General features: G+C 35.4%; 1 protein-coding gene and 1 pseudogene across 5 annotated transcripts in view; one reads left to right on the top strand and one right to left on the bottom strand.

Annotated features, from left to right (window-relative positions):
• Window positions 1-19077, top strand: part of FAM172A (family with sequence similarity 172 member A) — a 433278-nt gene that overhangs the window by 307997 nt on the left and 106204 nt on the right. The window lies entirely within an intron of this gene.
• LOC119260427 (60S ribosomal protein L36a-like) lies at window positions 4926-5260 on the bottom strand (annotated as a pseudogene).

The following is a 19077-nucleotide window of genomic DNA, read 5'->3' as shown; positions in this document are numbered from 1 at the left end:
GTATGAATGAAGGGGAATACTCACATCTGGAGGCCACAACAGCTGCCCCTGACATCCTGGGCTGCCCTGAGGACTGAAGGATCATTATTCTATTGCCCTGAGACCATGGGCCAGGAGGTAGCTGATTTAGAGGCAGCAACCTACTTCTGAGATCCTTTGTTAGGAGGGCCTATAGGAGAAATCCTTCCCAGTCCTCTATGCTTCTCTGAACAATTATTGTTTTATGTTATGGACAATCAAAATCTTATAGTATGCTGTTCAGTGGTTCCGTAACTTTGCTCCACAATACTACCTGAGCATCCACAGCCTCTTTCCTATTACAGTTGAACCAGAATGTCTAGGGTAGAAGCCAGGCCTTTGCCTTTTTCAGAAATGCCCATGTAATCCCCAGTGCATCCCCTGACATTTCAGTTGCATTCCCCTCCTTGCTATAGTCATCTGGAAGATTAAGGCCAAATTTGTATCTCAGCTATAGCAAGTAAATAAGACTACTCATACTCTTTCAGTGTTTTCTTCCCCATGTTTGTTTTCACCTTGACTTTTTCAAATGTTTTTATGTTTTTGTACAATTTTTATTTATTTTCAATAGCATTTATTAAAATAGAACTTATATACTATAAAATAAAATATATCCATTGTAACTGTATCATTCACTAATTTTGTTAGCAAATTATAGGTGTAAGATCATCACCATAGTCCAATTTTAGAATATTCTGTCATCCCAAAAAGTTTATTTGTACCCATTGCAGTCTGTCCTTCTGCCCACACCCTAGACAACCAGGAATCTGCTGTCTCCACAGATTCTGCCTTTTCTGAAAATACAAATGGAGTCAGAAAATTATATATGGTTTTTATATCTTCTTTCTTTTACAATAATGCTTGTGGGGTTCATCCATGTTTAGCACTTAGCAGAGTTGATTGCTTTTTATTATTAAAGCGTATTCCTTTGTCTGGCTATACTATATTTTGTGTATCCTTTTACCAGTTGATGGACATTTGAATTATTTTTAATTTGGAGTTATTATATATAATGCTGCTATAAACATTCACATACAAATCAGTCTAGACATAGATTTTCATTTACCTTGATTGTATACTTAGTAGAGGTATTGCTGGCTCACATGGTAAGTTTATGTTTTGCTCTTTAAGGGACTACAAAACTGCTTTTCAAAGTGACCGTACCATTTTACATTCACACCTGCAAAGTATGAGAATTTCTGTTTATCCACATCGTTACAATACTTGGTAGGGTCAGTCTTTTTAGTTATAGCCATTTTAGTAGGTTTGTGGTTATTTCCCTGAGGTTTTATTTTGTATTTCCCTAGTGACTACTTGACGTTGAGTGTGTTTTCCTATGTTTGTTATCCATACATACATCTCCTTTGGTGAAATGTTTATAATTCTTTTGCATGTTATTAGTCTGATGTTTGTCTTATTGGATTCAAAGAGTTCCTTCTATATTCTGAGTACAAATCCTGCTCAGGTAGATGATTTGCAGATATTTAATCCAGGCTGTGATGTGTTTTTTCACTTTTTTATTAGTTTCCTTTGAAGAACAGAACTTTTATGAAATCTGATGAAGTTCAATTTATCATTCTTTTTCTCCTATGGGTCATGTTTTAGTGTTATATCTAAGAAATTTTAGAAAACCCAAGGTAACAAAAATCAATTCCTATGTTTTGTTGCAGAAGTTTTACAGTTTTAGCTCTAACATTTAGGTTTATGATCACTTTGAATTGTTTTTTCTGTATAGCATATGATAAGGACCTAAGTTCACCTTTTGACATGTAGATATCCAAATTTTTCTAGCGTCAGTTGTTGAGAAACTATCCATCCCCTAATGAATTGACATGGATCTTTCTCAAAACTCAGCTGACTATAACTTGGGCTTATTAAAAGTCTTTATATTCCTATGATCTACATGTCTGATTTTATACCAGTACCATGTGGTTTTGAATACTGTAGCTTTGTAGTAAGTTTTGAAATTAGGTAGTGTAAATTCTTATATTCTTTTTTCAGATCATCTTTAATGCTCATCAATTTTTTGATGTTCTCAAACTTCTTTGTTAAATATATTCCTGTTTTAATATCATGAATGAAATTATTTTCATTTTTGAAGTGTTTATTGCTGGTATAAAAATTACAATTGAATTTTTTTAATGTGTTGATTTTGTATTCAGTGACTGCCAAAACTTGTTTACTAGTTCTAATATTAATTTTTAATCTTTAGGGTTTTCAACACATAGGACCATGTTTTCCATGAATATAAGCATTAGCATCTTTCTTTCTAATATGCAGTTTATTAATATTTTTTCTTGCTTTATTGCACTTACTACACTCCTTGCACTATGTTTAATAGGACTGGGAAAAACACTTACAGATTCTGATTTTTTTTAATGTTATTGTTATTGCTGCTAGCTTTTGGTTTGTGTGGTTTTGGTTTTTAGAAGCTTATTTGAACTTAATGCTAGAATCTGTCACCCCTTCAGGATACACATGCTCATATCTCTGGTTGGTTGTTTTTTTAAATTCCATTTATATTTTACTTTAGGCTCACTTCCTAGAGATCACCCCTTTGCCTGCATAGTTTGGTGTTCAGAAATTTTGCTCAGTCATCCTAACCCAGTAAGGCTCTGCGGGTGAACCTGTGTGTGAGTTGTAGAGTGTATTCAAAATCCACAGTTTTCAAATCTACCCCAAACTTTTATTTTCTACTGGACTTTCTTGGGACTCCCGTGCCAGTGCTCAGCCTCCTCATCAGGAAAGATTTGCTGGTGCCTCATCTAGTCTCTCAAAATGACTAATTTGTAAGGTTTCCCTATTACATTTCTGGCTATTCCATTGGTGTTGCACCTTACTCTGACTGAGAACACAACCTCAGCCTCACAGGGCCGCCGATTTACTTAAGTTTCCACCAAGTTTACTTTATTTGCTGATGACACCACTGAGCATGGGTTTTTCTTCTAAAAATCAAGTCTGACCCCTGCAACAGTCAAGTTTCAAGTTCTCACAGGTAGCCCCACCCTCGAAGTCCTACTATGCCCACCAAGCTGCTCGCCGGAGATTGCCATTATTCTTACCTGTCTTTCAGCAGATTTTCATGAATAAGCCTTAATTTGTGGTATGCCTTTGATGGATTTCTGGAGTGCTGAAGCTTGTATGTGACAGTTTTGGCAAGTTTGACCATTTTTATGCTGTATTTGGAAAGAAGATTTTACTAACCTCTTCACTTTCCATCTCTGGAAGTCCTGTCTGGGTTCTTCTGTAAGCTACAAACCCTTTTGAACAGAATAAAACAATAAGTATATAAAGACAGAATAAAATAAAATAGAAAGTAAGCGAGGGTAAATGAAATAGGAAAATAAAATCCTTATAAAGCAGCAATAATTTTTAATTCCTATGACAGATTTTCCTAGTATACTCAGGAATGGAAATTGTCTTAGTCTTGCAATAGAGATTTTACTTTGTCAGAAAATACAAGAGTCCATATCACCCTTGGTTGCTTGCCAGTGAGATATAACGTAAATGGGGGGAAGGTATGTTTGAGGGGGAAGAAAAGAAATGGAACCATTTGTATCTCTTTGTTTCACTTTATTTTGTTTTCCCCCAAAGGTCAGATTCCAAAACTTATACAACTTTAGACTGTAGGAATGCTCTAGAAAATGTGCAGTGATAAAACTGCCAGATTGAAGGTTTCTTAAGTGCTACTGTCCAAAATCACTAGGCATGCTTGAAACTAGTAATTCTTGTCAGAACATACACTCTCAGTGTGTGACTTTTATCTGCAGGTGGCAGAGCATATGTTTTAGCACCAAAAAGTGTAAAGTGGCAGAGGGAGGATATTTAATGTGTTGTAACCTATTTTTATTTTTTATTTTTTTTTTCTTACAGCTGCTTAGTTCCGGTCAAAAACAGGGTAACTTAAATATTTTCAGATCTTAAGGGCTATATTTAAATTAGGGAAAAAAATGGCTCCAAATATAATTGTGGCATTTGTTTTTATTTAACATACAAATCAAGGTTATTGGACCAGCATTTCCCATAACAGTACAGTGTTATGTATGCTATAGAACTGAAGTCAAGACTGGTTTCTTCTGGGTTTTGGATTTTCTGGTCATAGTGTAGGTAATCCTTTAAATACTGCAATCATTTGTTTTTATACTTACTATAACAATCCATTTTCCTACCATAGGAAATAGCTAACCTAGAGTATGGCTAGCAATTAGGTAGAGCTACCAAATATCACTTAGTATTTTCTGATGCTGTTCTTACTACATAATTCAAATAATCTTGTGCATTAATCATAACTAAGGCCTTAACTAAAGGACAGAGTCACAAACAGCAATCCCAGCTAATTGGTGACATGTGGGGGTATAAACCCAGGCTTGTCCAATTTTCTGTTTTTTTCCAAACAAGTCAGAAATCTGTGTATTATTTTAAATCTCTAATTTTAAGAACTACTTAAGTTTTGAAGGTGAAATAAAATAATTATCATCCAGAGCAGGTCCACAGGCAAGCAGTTTGCAATCTTTAATAGGGGAAAATAGAGCTTATTTAACTCACTTAATTCTTGTTTTTGGTTTTGCTTTATGAAAGTTTTGTTATGGTAGGTCAATCATTTAACTTCTTTAAATCTGTTTCCTCACTTGAAAAATTATAGAATTGGAAATATATATAATGGACATAGGCAATCTGTAAGAATTCTTTCAGCGTGAAAATTCTTCTGGAGAATGCAAGGTTAGATTCAATGAAACAAAAATAAGTTGTCAGCCAAACTGTAGTGTAAATTTATATAAATTGATAGCATATTATTCCATGTAATACAATAGAAGTAAATGCCTGCAATCTTCAATTCATTTACTTTTCTTTTGAAGTGAACATAACCTCAAGATTATATTGTCTTCATAATAAAGAAAAGGTGAAACTTAGAACTGGATCGCTTGGCTCTTTTTTGTCTTATCTCTTCCTGGTTCAAAATGCTTGCATCTCCTAATAATCAGCATTCTGTTAGATCTGCAGTTAGGCTCAATGCATTCAAGCCTCAGCACATTCTTCTTTGTAGTTTTAGTTCTTTTTCAGAAAATTGGCTGAGCCTACTCACCATAGCCACTCTGCTTCCTATCATAACGCAGCTTTTCCTGGGCAGAAGGAAATCCTTGCCCTTCTCTTACTGTATCACTTTGTGGCACTGACGCTTGCATTACTTCTTACAGAAAGTCTGAAGAATTTTAGCAGTGTTCACCGTGCTTACAAGTATCATGCAAAGATGAATCAGTTGAGAATAAACTTTGATTTCCATTCATTATAGGGTTAAAAAAGTCTAGCCCCCATCCTGGAAGACCTTATGATATCACTGAAGCATTGCAGCACACAACTAAATTTTAAATTAGAGTAAAATCTAAGTACCAGGTGAGAGTTATAAACAGCAAGACTTTAGGCTAACAGGATAGATGTATGAATTATGTGGGCACTGTATTCAATGGAACTGAGACTTGGAAAAAAGGCAAGATTTAGATTGCAAGGTACAGAGGACCTCTTAGGCTGAAAAAGTATCTGAGTCAGAAATATGAATGTTACCATAGGAAAGATATAAAAGCAAAGATATAAAAGATACATTATCTTCCATACTGTACATGGATGGAATAGTGAGAAATTTTACAGAAAATTCAATATAATTATAATGTATTTTATAACTTCTACTCATTTGAAGGTGAATGTGTATTATAAAGAATGTATCCTGATACAACTCTTATGACTGATGGAAAGCATTATACATGAGCTGCAGTTACTAAATGATTTTGTTTGCAGCCAGTTCTCAAATTTTAGGAATAAAAGAGCTTGAAAGACATGAAGCAGGTGTGTAAGATGATAGTAATTATTGAATCTAGGGGCAAGGTATATGGACAGTCATTGTACTATTGCAACTTTTGTAAGTTCAAAATTTTTTTACAATAAAAAGTAGGGAGTAAATAAAAGAATAGAGAAAAATGTTAAAGAATAAGTCCTCCAAATAACTTGCAAAACAGAATAAATCTAGAAAATACTTAGAAATGAGCCTTAATAAAGTACCAGAACATTTTGGTATAGTTAGATTATTAAGCAGAGAATATTATTCCCTTAAATGCTTACATTGAAAAAGAATAAATGCTAAAAATTAATAAATTTTCTATTATTTTTGTTATGCTTTTAACTTTTCCCCATTATGTATTTTTTTATTTATTGATATTGAAGTACTATTATTTTACATTCTTTTTTTTTAAAGATTTATTTATGCATACAAAAGCTGGGGTGTAGGCCAGAGGTGTGGGGGGTGAGAGGATTCACCAGAGACAGAGTGGGGAACAGAACAGGCAGATTGACTGAAATACACAGCTGAAGGGAGCAGTGGGTGAGACAGGAAAGGTCTGCTGTGCCATGTGGGTTTCCTGGCCGGGGATTGAACTCATGCTGCAGTGACTGTGGGTTGCTTCATAGTGCTGAGACTTAACCCCTTGCACCACCAGGGAGGCCCCGGTTTTACATTCTTGATAGTGTTTTCACAATATAGGATTTATCCCCTCGGATGTAATCACAGTAGCAGTCCCACCACCAAAGCACACATAGTCGGTCACCATAGTCTATTGTGATTTTTCCAGAAACCCTTGTTTTTATCTCACTTCCTCCTCCTCCCCCTCTGAAAGCTGAAGATCTATGGTCAGTTTTCAAAGGCTGACTTAAAGTTTATCTTTGACCCTTTGTTTCATTTTTCTGTATTCTACAATAAGTTGACACTTGCAGTGTTTATCTGTCTTCTGGTTTATTTCACTTGGCATAAGCCCTTCCAGTTCCATCTACGTTACTGCATGTTCACTTTGCAGACGCTTTTTAGTTTCAGTTTAGTAGTCTCAATTACTTTTATTCTCTTTTGTTTTCCTTGCTACTAGGGATGAATCTATAAAGATATTTCTGAGATTTATGTGTTCTGCTTATATTTTCTTCTTTCTGTATTTTATGGCTTCAGTTTTATATCCAAGTTCTTCTATCCAGTTTGAGTTGATTTTTGTGTATCATGTGTATCATAGTGGTCTAGTTTCATTCCTTTGCATGTGGCATTTCAATTTTGCCAACACCCTTTATTAAAGAGGCTTTCTGTGTTCCAGTGTATATATAATCTTTGCTCCTTTGTCAGAGACTAGCTGTCCATATATGTGTGGATTTATTTCTAGGTTCTCAGTTCTTGTCCATTGGTCTTTGTGTCTGTTTTTTGTTCTAATACCTTGTTATAATTATTAAGGCTTTGCAGTAGAGTTTGAAGTCTGGAAGTGTAGTATCCACATTTTTCCTCTAATTTTTGTCAGGATATCTTTGACTATTTCAGGTCTTTTATGATTTCACATGAATTTCAGTAATATATGTCCCATTTCTTTGAAGAATGCTGAAATTTTTATTGGGATTGCATTGAATCTGTAAATTGCTTTGGATAGGATTATTTTTAAATTGGAACTTCAACTTTTTTTTTTTAATTATATATATTTTTTTTAAGATTTATTTATTATTTATTTATTTATACAAGCACTGGGTACAGTCAGAAGCGCGGGAGGGTGAGAGAATTCACCAGAGCCAGAGCGGGGAGCAGAGCAGGCAGAAGTACCGAAGTACACTGCTGAGGGGAGCAGCGGGTGGCAGGAGAGGTCTGTGCGCCATGCGGGACCCTCCTCCAGTGGCCGGGGAGCAGCCAGGGATCAAACCGGCGCTGCAGAGGCTGCGGGCAGCTTCACAACCCAGCGCTCAACCGCTGCACCACTGGGGAGGCCCTGGATAGGATTATTTTGACAATGAGATTCATCCAATCCATGAGCCAGGATAACTTTCCATTTCTTTGTTTCTTCTTCTATTTCCTTTAACGATGTGTTACAGTTTTCCTTGTATAGGTCCCTCATCTCCTTTATTAGATTTACTCATAGGTATTTAATTTTCTGTTTTCTTTTTTTTTTTTTTGGTGTGACTTTAAATGGGATGGGTTATTTTAGTTTCTTCCTCTTTTGGCTCATTGTTTGAATATAGGAAGGCTACTGATTTTTGTGTATTGGTTTTGTAACTTGCTACTTTGCTGAAATGGTTTATTGTTTTAATTAGTTTTTCTATGGAGTTTTTAGGGTTCTCAATGTATATTATCATAACTTGCAAATAATAATAAATAGCTTTACTTGTTTCCCAATTTGGGTTCATTTTATAGCTTTCTGTTGCCTAATTACTCTAACCATTACTGCCAATACTACACTGACTACTAGTGGTGAATGTCAACATTCTTGTCTTATATTGGATCTTAATGGAAAGGCTTTTAGTTTTTCCCCATTAAAGGATGATGTAGCTGTAGATTTCTCACATGTGGCTTTTATTAAAATATGTTCTATTTATCCCTAACATTTGGAGAATTTTTATCATAAATGGTAATTGAATCCTATGAAGTGCTTTCTTGGTATCTATTGATATGATCACATGGTTTTTACCTTTCTTCTTGTTGATGAGGTGAATTACATTGATTTTTGAACATTTACCCATCCTTGTGTCCCTGGTATAAACCCCACTTGGTCATGATGTATAATCTTTTTAATGTTTCAATGGATTCAATTCGCTAAGATTTTATTGAGGACTTTAGTGTCTGTGTTCATCAGAGAGATTGGCCTATAGTTTTCTTTTTGTGTATTGTCTTTCTTTGTCTTTGGTGTCAGAGTAATGTTGACCTCATAAAATGTATTTGGAAATAGTCCTCTCAATTTTTTTAAAGAGTTTGAGCAGGATACATATTAGTTCATCTTTGAAAGTATGGTAGAACTTGCTTATAAAGCCATCTGGTCCTGAATTTTTTTTTTTTAGAGAAATTCTCCTACAATTTATTTTTTTAATATTTTATATAATTCTTACATCATTTTCATCTTTGCACAATGTATGCATTTTCATTATGGTTATATTCCTCATACAATTGCATCCCCCCTTATTTTGACTGTAGTCCTTCCTCTCTCCACCCCTCTCTCCCCCTCCACCCAGTGTGTCTCTGGTTTATAGTTGCTTGTTGATTTTGATTTTTACTTTGTATTGATTAGTCTTTTTCCTGGGCAGAAGAGCTAAAAAGAAACTTCACCGAAGAGGAAATGCAAATGGCCAACAGGCATATGAAAAAATGTTCAACATCACCTGTAATCAGGGAAATGCAAATCAAAACTACAAAGAGATACCATCTTACACCAGTGAGAATGGCACATATTAAAAAAAGTAGCAACAAAAAATGTTGGTGAGGTTGTGGAGAAAAAGGAACTCTCCTGCACTGCTGGTGGGAGTGCAAACTGGTCCAACCACTATGGAGAGCTGTGTGGAGATTTCTTGAAGACCTACTAAACGTAGAGCTTCCATGCCATCCAGCAATTCCACTCCTAGGTGTTTACCCAAATGGTCCTGAATTTTTTTAATTGAAAAAGTAAAGTCAATTACAAAAATGTCTTTCAAAGTTTCATATAATGATTATGTTATAATTATGTTATTTGGTCCTTTGTGAATATCTGGTAAACTTAACTGTATTTCAAATTTCCTACATCTTTGCAAGAGGATTTTGCATTGTATCCTTTAGGCAAAAATACCTGATTGCTTTTGCACATCAAGAATGGTAAATATTAGCACTCCTTTCTAACCAACTGCACTAACTTGTCACCCTAAAACTGTGATGACTGCACCAGAAGGGAGAAATCCTGTATTGTGGAAAAAAATAAAAAAGGATGTTTAAAAAAATCATGTCCAGGAAACACAAAAATACTAACAAAATTAAAAATATGTAAATCCAAAAAATGGTAATATAAAACTTAGTTTTTGATGATTAAACTTAACAATTCAGAAAAATTTTGTTCACTTATTTTAGCAAACCAGATTTGCTGAGTTTCCAATGAATTTTGGACAAAGTAAATATTTTCCCATTTTTCTATGATTTGTTTTGCCAGAATTGTAGATATATACAAAAGATTACATTCTTAACTCTCCAGATGACCAACGTATTTCCCACTGCAATGAGACACAGCCTAGTCAAATACAAAATGTTTTGAGTTTTAACAAAAATGTTTTGAGTTTTATAAAAAGCATGTACAGTAATATCCAATTTTTAATTTCAGTAGGAATTTGGTTTACTAATGTATTTCTTCACCAGAATTACAAATATAAAAATGAGAAAGAATTCTGATCACACTTCTAATTGAAGTAAAATTCATATAACATAAAAGTCACCACTATAACCATATTAAAGTGTACAGTTCAGTGACTTACATTTATAATTTTTGTGTTATTATCATTGCTATCTAATTCTGAAACATTTTTCTCACTTCAGGAATAAACCCCTTACCCACTGAGTAGTCACAGCCCATTTCCCCCTCCTGTGAGCCCTTGGCAAACACTACTCTGCTTAGTGTCTCTGTGCATTTACTGGTTTTGGATATTTCATATAAATGGAATCATACAACATGTGTCTTTCTATATCTGACTTCTTTCATTTAGCATTATGTTTTCAGAACATATACACACATTGTATATGTCAGTTATTCATTCCTTTTCATTGCCAAATAATATTCTTTTGGGCTCTTTTGTTCTTTTGTATTTTATGTATTCATTCATCAATTGATGGATATTTAGGTGGTTTCAATTTTTTTGATTTTTATAAATAATGCTGCTCTGAACATACATGTGCAAGTTTTTACTTGGACACCTGTTTTCAGCTCTCTTGGTCATATGCCTAGGGGTGGAAATGCTGTTATCATTCTAGTTCTTCTATTATTAATGTTTTGAGAAATTACTGATCTCTTTTTTTTTGGCCATATTTTTAATGTAAATGGTTTTTGTTGCTTAAAGATTTATTTATTTATGCTTACAAAAACTGGGGTATAGTCTAGAGGTGCGAGGGTGGGGTATGTGTGAGAGGATTTACCAAAGACAGAGTGGGGAGCAGAACAGGCAGATTGACTGAAATACACTGCTGAGGGGGGCAGTGAATAAGACAGGAGAGGTCTGCTACACTATGCGGGTCAGCTCCCTGGCCAGGGATCAAACTCCTGCTGCAGTGGCTGCTGATGGCTTCATAGTGCTGCAACTTAATCCCTTGCACTACCAGGGAAGCCCTAATGTAAGGTTTTAAGGCCAGTTTGTTGGAAGATTATATATTGAGACCATCCAGCACATCCCCCCCAAAAAAACATAATTGGCATATATTCTCAATTATAAAAGAACTCAAGTCTCTATTTGACATGACTAAGCATTCTTTGCTAGATTGAGTTTTCACTGGAGGGGAGGCTTTTAGTCCAGTTCTCTCACCAACAGTGGCTTAATTGAAGAGTATGGATGGGATGGTGGGTTGATACCTAGCGTTTTAGAGTTTGAAATATATTTTAATTCTATTTTTTTTCTTTAGTTTAAAAAGATAAATGTTTTACCTTACAACTTGGAAGTATAATTCAGAAAGTTTTAGACCCTAAACTTAAAATAGTTTTAAGTTAAGGAGGTATCTTCTAAGTGCTCAATCACCATTTTAAATTTTCTGTTGTGTCCCTCCCTGAAAAAAAGATAACAAATTCTGTGGGAATCCATGCCAAAGTGTTTCTCAACATCTGCTAAACCTCTTTATTTAAAATGTTTACACTGGGCCTCCCCAGTGGCGCAGTGGTTTGAGCACCGTACTGTGAAGCTGTCCGCAGCCTCTGCAGCATGGGATTGATGCTCAGCCAGCCAGGGAGTCACCCACATGGCATGGCAGACCTCTCCTGCCTCGCCCACTGCTCCCCTCAGCAGTGTCTTCGGTCCATCTGCCTGTTCTGCTCCCTGCTCTGTCTCTGGGGAATTCTCTCACCCTCCCATGCCTCGGACTGTACCCCAGTTCTTGAATAAATATTCTTTTAAAAAATAAATAAAATGTTTGCATTACTAAAATTTCTGAAAGTTTAAGAATTTCTTGAGAAATTAAAATATTGAACCTTTTTGAATACAGAATGGTTTACATATATGCCTTGCCTTGGCCTGTGGTTAGCTTCCCCCATGGACTGAAAATATTTTCTGCTTGGAATTAAGCCAAATCTCCCACTTGCATGCATTCAACTTGTGTTGCATACATCTTAGTCCTGGCATTTGAATGGTCTTTTTCCCTTTACCCAAATACTTTGTAACTTGAAGAAAAATAGCAATTTCTATTTAAACTTGCTTCTCTCCTTACCCTCTTCACCCTTAAGCAAATGTCTTCATACTATGTAACATCCAATCCTCTTAGGAAATCTCCTGTAAGAGAACTGTCAATTTTCCAACTCAGGAGGATTACCCTTAAGTACCCTCAGACCTGAGGATCTGTGGAAGAGCTGCAGGGAGTTCATAAACCCTTTGAAATTCTGTTTTGAAATGGAGTTACAGAGAGGGGAATCAGAGCTTTGATCATATTCTCAAAGGGGTATGTGGTCCTCAAAATGTGAAGTTACTAAGGTTCTAACGGTGGCTCAGAGAGCAAAAGAGACACACTTCCTATGGTACCATGAGACATGGGTGATGTGTGATTAAGTCATGAGTGTATTTCAGCCAGACTTTCACTTCAGAGTCCAAGTAATAGCAGTGCTCAGGGTGTGGCTGAGACTCAACGCAGCTGTAAGATCACTTCAATTCACACTGCTTACTTGAACAAAAACAAGAGAATGTTTTCTCTTTTTTTACATAGTGGCTTTTCCAGTCAACTCATAGTCCTTCTCATCCTTGGAAATAAAAACCAAATTTCAAGAAAATTCATTATTCTTTTTAATATTTGTTTTTCATGTATTTACTTTTCCCCCCCAAACTTCAATTCTATAAGCCTATTCTCAGAAGTGAGAATCTTAAGGGGAAAGCAGTGCTAAGAACCAGAAAGCATCGGTGGCTATTTTTTTTCCCACTAATGTGTGAGGGGAAGAAGAAAACTAACTGTGTTTGCACACCTGCTGTGTACCGTTTATTTCAGGTATATCATCTCATTTACACCTACAAGAACTGCAGTGTGATGATAGGTGTGATCTTTATCACAGATGAGTAAATCAAGGTTCATGTAGTTGCTAAATGTGAGCATTGGGATTCTACCCAGGTTGGTATATCTGAACCACACCACTTGCCCTGTACTCACCAAAGAGCAGCAGCACCAGAGGCAGTTTCCTATGGTGTGTGGTAGCAACTGCCTTTTATTTTTTTTAAGATTTATTTTTATTTATTTATGCATTCAAGAACTGAGGTGTAGGCCAGAGGTGCAGGGGAGAGATGATTCACCAGAGACAGAGTGGGGAGCAGAACAGGCAGATCTACTGGAATACACTGCTGGGGGGAGCAGTGGTTAAGACAGGAGAGGTCTGCTGTGCCATGTGGGCTAGCTCTCTGGCAGGGGATCAAACTCAGGCCATAGTGGTGATAGTGCTGAGACTTTAACCCCTACGCCACCAGGGAGGCAGGGAGACCTGGCAAATGCCTTTTGGAAGAGGGCTAGGGGAGGGTTGTCTCCAGCTGTGTTGTATATTTATAAATATATTGTAAATGTATCTATAGTAATTGGAGGGAATCTAATAAAACTTATAAAGAAGCTAAAGTCTCTGCACATTGGCACACTATTCCTTGGTGCTACTCTGGAGGAAAATATGGGAGTGATTGTAATAGACATGAAATAAGCAGCTCATAAATGGGTAATTTTTAATTTCCTTTTTTTTGCTAAAATTATTGTTTTTCCTTATTCTAATAAAATGTCACAAATAAAAATAGAATTTTTTACCATCTTAGCATGATGGAAAGTAGAGCAAAAAAAATGGAAGAAAAAAATCCAGGAAAAGGATTAATAAACTGTTAAAATAAGCTTGAAACTATCTTCAAGCTTTGAAACACACATATGTGATAGATATAGATCCAGATCCCTTTGGATACTTACATCTGGCATCCTGGGAGGTAAAGGGAACTTATTGTATTTTTATTAAATTTTTATTTTCTTACATCACTATTCATTTTTGTGCAGCATTTAATTTTTCCCCTCAGGTGTAGCCCCTGTGATCCAGCACCATAGTCCCTTGTGCTCTTCCCTCCCCTGTGTTGACCCCTCCCCCTCTCCTGCTATATGCCTCAGATTATGGTGAGCTTGCAAGTTTTATAAAAGGAACATATTTAGAAGGAAACCTTAGAGCACCAGTAGACTGAGAGCTAGGAGACTCAAGCCCTTCCCTGCTCCACCTCTACTCATCCCAGCCCCATGAGTGTTCCTGGCTCCTTCCTTCATCCATTCAAAAAATACCTAGCAAGCCCTCTTATTTATCAACCAGTATACTTTGCTAGGGATTTGCTAGTGAAAAGGATTTTAAACAATTCTGTTGCATAGAGCTTAAATTTTAGAACGAAAATAGATAATAAATAGGTAGAAATACATATATATAAGTACACACATAATTTTTAGATAGCAGTGTTAGAATAAAATATAAGTAGGCTAAAGGGTGAACACATGCCTAGAGAGGGTGTTGTAGTGTATTTTATATAAATTGGCTGAGAAAGGCCTTTCAGAACCTCCATGTGTTGGCACTGAACTATCTAGGGGCTCGGTCTCTTCATACATTAAATGAAGCATAGCTGGGTGATGACTAAAGAGCTAAAGAATTCTGTGCTTTCTCTGAGGAACATAACTTTGGGTCAAATAATCTCTTGTATGTATAAGTTATGGTCTTTTTTGTCCATTGATCTCAAAATGTAATAAGAATGTTCATTGATTCTGAAGGTTAATTCCATTTTACATTTGGGGAATTTAAACTGAGAGTTAAACGCTTTCCCAAAGGTTGTATAGTAGTAAAAGAAGGATTAGAGCTCTCAATTCCTGCCATTCTCAGTGTGAACATTCTGTCTCACTATGTGATATATTAAAAAGTGGAATTGAAGTGTCAGGACAGTTCAAAGTAGATTAAAGATGTGTAAGCTACAAGAGACTAAAATATGTACAAATAAGGAATCGGGTAAGTATATCCCACTGCACTCATTTATGGCAGGCAAGTAGCCATGTGATGTGCTTTAAACCAGTAAAATAGCAAATCTTCCCCCCCACACACAAGAAAATCTATAATTTTAATCAAAAGTTTGTTTCAGTCATTGAAATTCTGTTATTGCTGCTTACAAACATTAAAGTCAATCAAAACATCAGTAGCTTTGCAAGATCAATATTTTTAATATGTTTGCATTGCAGTACTGCAGATTTTTGGCTAATGGATCGCACCCATATTGATTTCCATGGGAAATGTTAGTCTGATACTGAAATAATTAAAAAAAAACAGGGATTATTGGTTTGGAATTTTCAAGGAGATAGAAGTATAAAAATTGGTTATTGACTAAATTGCTTGGGGTGAGTGATCCTTGGGCACTTGCAATAAACTTGTCGCACTCAGTCATTACTGAATACTACCTTAGTTCCTTAAACTGAAAATCAATCAATAACCTATTATAACAATGCAAATTGTGGTGAAATAACATACATGGCATGTTAGAGTCACATTTTATTAAAACAGATATGCATAAGCAGAAGTACTGGGCATATTGAAAACATCTACTGAAACAATGACTAATTTTAACTTTGAGATTCCTATTGAGGCTAGTTTGAGTAATATTTTTAAAGTGGTAAACTGGTATATTTTTAAAGTGATAAAGTGGTAAACTACTATTACAAAATAATAGTAAAAAGAAGTATGCAATTATTCTATGAACAATAATGAAAATGCAACTCCAGCCTGTCAAATGACACATTTGATTTCAGAGCAAAATTGCAATTGTTACTCTGTTCTCAAAGCATTGGGATAATGTATGCAAGCATTAGGTTAGCTGCAAACATATTCCCTACAATATGAATCTAATACACATTACATTTATCTCTTTTTTTAACTTTTGGTTAGGAGAGCCATATTTTTATTTAGGAAGTTGGTTCTGTGTTTTCATCTGATCACCATTATAAATTTATGAATTCTTTATCTCTTAGGGGAAGAACTTTAAATATCTCAGTACAAATTCAGGGCAGTATAATGGTAGTTATTACTAGCAGTTATGTTTTTTTATTTAATTTTTAAATTATATTTGTTATTTACATATTATGGAAATGTTTGTTTGCTTTGAGAGGATGCAGTATCCTATAAAAATTGCAAATTAGTAATCACAACTGTTGAATTTTGTTGCCACCTCTATCTGCCTGGTCAATATTTTTCTTTGATAAGTTGAGTTTTCTTTATAAATAGAAAAGTGAAGATTATCCTTCCAATTGTCTGAGATGATAGCACTCATATAATGGCATTGATAGTATATTTTAATTTAGTGTCAATCTGCCATTTTTTCTAAATTTCTTTCACCATATTCTGACTTCTGTTTATCATCATTAAAACTAGCATTACCCCAAATTTAGTTGATAAAACCTTTTTTTTCCCTAGTCTGTTTTAAACTTATACCTGAATGTTTCTTTTCTCAAATATTATATGTCTCCCCCATTTGTTAAATTGTTAGGACATTCTATTTTGATGGATCCAACCTTCAGAATGATTTATGAGATAAGACACTTTGCTGTTAGCTAATGTTATATAAATCGCACTTGAAAATAGCCAAGTTGTAAATAAAAATATTTACATGTGAGCTGTATAAACAATTATATCATTTTTTGCTAAATTATTCAATGGCTTTCTGTTATGGATAGTTTTAGGAACGTATCCAACGTCTTTAAAATGAAAGGATTCTAATTCGTTAGTTTGCCATTTCTACATTTTCCTATACAATTGCTCATCTTACCATTTATTGTTTCCTAAGAACTCTAACTGAAATTTGTTTCACTTATGGTCAAAGAAAGCTTTTTCTTCAAAAGCTTGAATTTGTGCTATTCCTATTTATAATTTCTAGTTGTGTAGCTAGTCAAGGAGCTGGGCATCATGGAGGTGGAAGATCATCAACTCTTTAGCAATTTAGGAGAGCATATGCATGGTTCTGTAAGGTTCCACAATCCACTCCCATACCTTTATGTACCTCTGCTCAGAGCTCATCTGGATTTTTATCTAGGTCATTAGTGCAATTTCTACTCAGAAAGGTTACCATCTGACAAACCTCTGATAGCCTAGAAGAATTCATATAATTTCTCATTTGATCCAGAACATTCCTGGTGTGTTAACTGACTCTGAGCAACAATCAACTGACTTCTATCTGTGAAATTAGTATCTGTGAGGAGAGCAGGTTTTTAAGATTTATTTATGGACCCTGGTCATTTGACAAAATCTGTTGTATTGAATACATAGCACATAAATCAAAAGAGGTCATTCTGTGTTTACTAGGAATATCAGTAGATGAAGGAAGAGAGGATTTCAAAGAGCTCTTCCTAGTAAATTTTTTTTTTTACATTAGTGAATATCAATGTATGAAGTTCATATCACAGTATGGTCAATATTATTTGTTTTTTTTTTTTTTTTTTTTTTTTTTTTTTTTAAAACAATCAGCATTTTGACATTTCTTTTTTTTTTTTTTTTTTTTTTTTATAGAGGCATGCTTTATTTATTTGTTTGCTGGTTTGTTTGTTTGTTTTGTTTATACATGCACTAGGTACAGTCAGAAGCACGGGAGGGTGAGAGAATTCACCAGAGCCAGAGTGGGGAGCAGAGCAGGCAGAAGGACCGAAGTACACTGCTGAGGGGAGCAGCGGGCGGCAGGAGAGGTCTGCACGCCATGTGGGACCCTCCTCCGGTGGCCGGGGAGCAGCCGGGGATCGAACCGGCGCCGCAGAGGCCGCGGGCAGCTTCGCAACCCAGCGCTCAACCGCTGCGCCACCGGGGAGGCCCTTGTTTTTAATTTGTATACAAAAACAGAATTTTTGCATGCTGGCAAAAATCTAGAATCAAACTATTCAGACAATCCATATCAAGCCTTACCTAAAGCAACTGGAAAATAACAAGAGATATTTATTCATTAAAAAATTATTACATGCTGTGCTACTCAGAAAATTTATTACATAAGAATGATTAAGAGCATAGAATCTGGAGCCTTATTGTCTGAATTTATATCTTCTGCTGCTGCTTTCTATCCATGTAGCCTTGGACAAGTTGCCAACTCCCTCTATGATGCCATTACTTCACCTATAAAATGATGATGTGTAATGGGGCTTATCTCATGAGGTGTTGTGTTGATTAAATACGCATTAAGTATTTGGCACTTTATTGTGTATACAATTTACACTGGTGTCTATATTGTTGGGAATGAAAATTAAAGACTTTAGTTTCCACTTTTAGTTTTTCCTCTAAAATCCCATCTGAGGTGCTCTTATCCTCTGCCCTGTAGCACCCTTACCACCCATACCTTAGTGTGTATTATTATATAGTATCTGTTTACTTGGCCTCTCACACCCATTAAGCTATAAGCTTCATGAGAACAAAAATGATCTCATCATTATTGCTTCAATGCCTAACATGTAGTTTGTACCCTATAAAATACTTATTGGGCAAATAATATGTAGAATAAAAATACAACATTATTAGAATATTTATGTAAATTTTGCTTGGCATCTGTGGCTTTCCTTGTATCAGAAGGTGAATGAATGATTTCATCTTCTGCCTAAAATATTCCGTGCTTAAGTTGTACACAGAATTTTCCCATTCATCTTTGGGTCTTTATTCAGATGTCCCCAATGATTCCTATTCTGACTACCTCATTTAAAATTGCATAGCTCTACCTTCTCTGGTCTATTTCTCTGTAGCATTTATGTCAGCCCAATCCTCTATGTATTTCAGTGATTGTGTTTGAATTTTTTCTTTGTGCCCACCAATGGAGTGTAAACTTTGTTGACTTGCTAAGGTATGTCTTCAGCATCTGGAACAATGCCTGGCACAAAGTAGACAGCCATTTTAAAATAGCTGTTGAATAGCTAATTCATTTCATTAGGGCTGAGAATTTGGAGGTAATTTTTAAAAAGTTATTATTCAAGGTAATCCACAAGTAATTAGAAACAAGACCTCCGGGGTTCCATCTTAGCTCAGTCATAAATGGTTTTTGAATGTGCTAAAGGTACATACTTCTCCTTGCTGAATCCTGTAA

This window comes from Talpa occidentalis, unplaced genomic scaffold (genome assembly GCF_014898055.3).
Source record: "Talpa occidentalis isolate TD23 unplaced genomic scaffold, MPIMG_talOcc4v2.1 talOcc4.6, whole genome shotgun sequence".
Classification (NCBI taxonomy): Eukaryota; Metazoa; Chordata; class Mammalia; order Eulipotyphla; family Talpidae; genus Talpa; species Talpa occidentalis.
The sequence above is the reverse complement of the archived record's forward strand: the minus strand, read 5'-3'. Positions and strand labels throughout refer to the sequence as shown.